The following is a 1,630-nucleotide window of genomic DNA, read 5'->3' as shown; positions in this document are numbered from 1 at the left end:
ACTACTACGACTGATCATCGTAAGTGGTCTTCCTGGCGCGGCAAACTCCCGTAATGAGTTCATCATCCAATTGGATATTTCTGCAACACTACCCAGAGCACTTCGATAGAAAGGCTACGGCTGGGCGATTGTTGAGTGTTGGCAGGGTCAAGTTTTCAAAATGATGTTTGCATCAAATGAAGTATCTCGTAACTTCATTTTATTTTGATGATATTTTAAAGATTTAATCTATTCAAATCTGGTCTTGTAGTCTCATCTACGTGATGAACTTTTGAAACTAATTATAACTTGAACGGTGATAGTTCAAGTAGTATTTGGAAAAGATATAAGTATATTGGAGTATCTTGTAACTTCATCTTTTAAACTTATATCTAGTAAATGATTATCTTATGCATGACAAAGATTTTCAGAAAAAAACGTTGAGACAAGGTTAGATATATGAGATCACCTTGCAACAATATTTTTATACAGTTATAAACTGGAACTCTGTGTATATTATGTATGGAAGAGGACTTCCAAGATTTTGAAAAGTATATATGTATATATACTGAATATTTTGCGACTTCATCGCATTAAGATATCAACTTGGTTCATTTCTTTTGACCAAGACTTTCATGAGTACTATGAGAAGGCTCATATATTGTTAATCATTATACATATTATTTTGGTGGGCTTGCTGCTCACCCTTGCTTTCTTCTTTCATCACACAACAACAGATAGAAAAGATGAACAGAACCAAGCTCCCGATTCGCAAGCGATTAGGAGACGTTCCGCAGTTTTCTAGAAGCATTGATGCCGCCGTAGCTGAGGTAGGAACTACCAATAGGCTAGGCTTTCAACTTTTGATGTACCAGATTTATTTATATTTATGAATTGTAATAATGGCAAAGAAATGTAAATTTATTCAGAAAACCTTTTAAGGTGTATTGGCAGATAATTGTGGAATAAAATGACTTGTGGTTATTTTTGGATGTTCATCTCTGAGACTATAACGTGTGGTGTGTGTTTTTATTGTGGGGTCACAGTACAGAGTAGTTGAGTAATTATTAAGATTGGGTGTTATTAAGGGAAATGGAACTCGTAACGACCCGGATCCCCGACCCCGGATCTGGGGGTGTTACAAATTAGCTCATAAGCTTCCTCATAGCTCTTTGCCCATAATGCTCCACCTGATGCTGCATCGAGTATGGGTCTTGACTGTGCTCCCAAACCATTGTAAAAGTAATTGATAATTATCCAATCAGGCATGCCATGATGAGGACACTTCCTAAGCATCTCCTTGTAGTGCTCCCAAGCTTCACATAACGATTCTCCCGATTGCTGCGCAAATTGAGTAAGAGCGTTCCTGATTGCAGTTGTCTTCGCCATAGGGAAGAATTTAGTAAGAAAATGCCGAGCAAGATCCTCCCAAGTAGTAATTGAACCAGATGGTAAAGAGTGTAACCAGCTCTTAGCCTTGTCCCTCAGAGACAAATGGGAAAAGCCTCAGCTTTATAGTATCTTCAGAAATATTGTTGATCTTGAAAGTGTCACAGATCTCAATGAAGTCCCTAATATGCGTATTAGGAACTTCCGTTGGAGAACCCCCAAACTGGATTGAATTATGTACCATCTGAATCGGGCCAGGCTT

General features: G+C 38.0%; 1 non-coding gene across 1 annotated transcript; it reads left to right on the top strand.

The window, feature by feature from the left end:
* The first annotated feature begins 1,246 nt into the window (after nucleotides 1–1,246).
* On the top strand, nucleotides 1,247–1,353 carry LOC141716313 (small nucleolar RNA R71). The gene has a single exon (XR_012573026.1). It is a non-coding gene; the product is annotated as a small nucleolar RNA R71 (small nucleolar RNA).
* Nucleotides 1,354–1,630: the final 277 nt, after the last annotated feature.

This window comes from Apium graveolens, chromosome 3, assembly GCF_009905375.1.
Source record: "Apium graveolens cultivar Ventura chromosome 3, ASM990537v1, whole genome shotgun sequence".
Lineage (NCBI taxonomy): Eukaryota > Viridiplantae > Streptophyta > Magnoliopsida > Apiales > Apiaceae > Apium > Apium graveolens.
The sequence above is the reverse complement of the archived record's forward strand: the minus strand, read 5'-3'. Positions and strand labels throughout refer to the sequence as shown.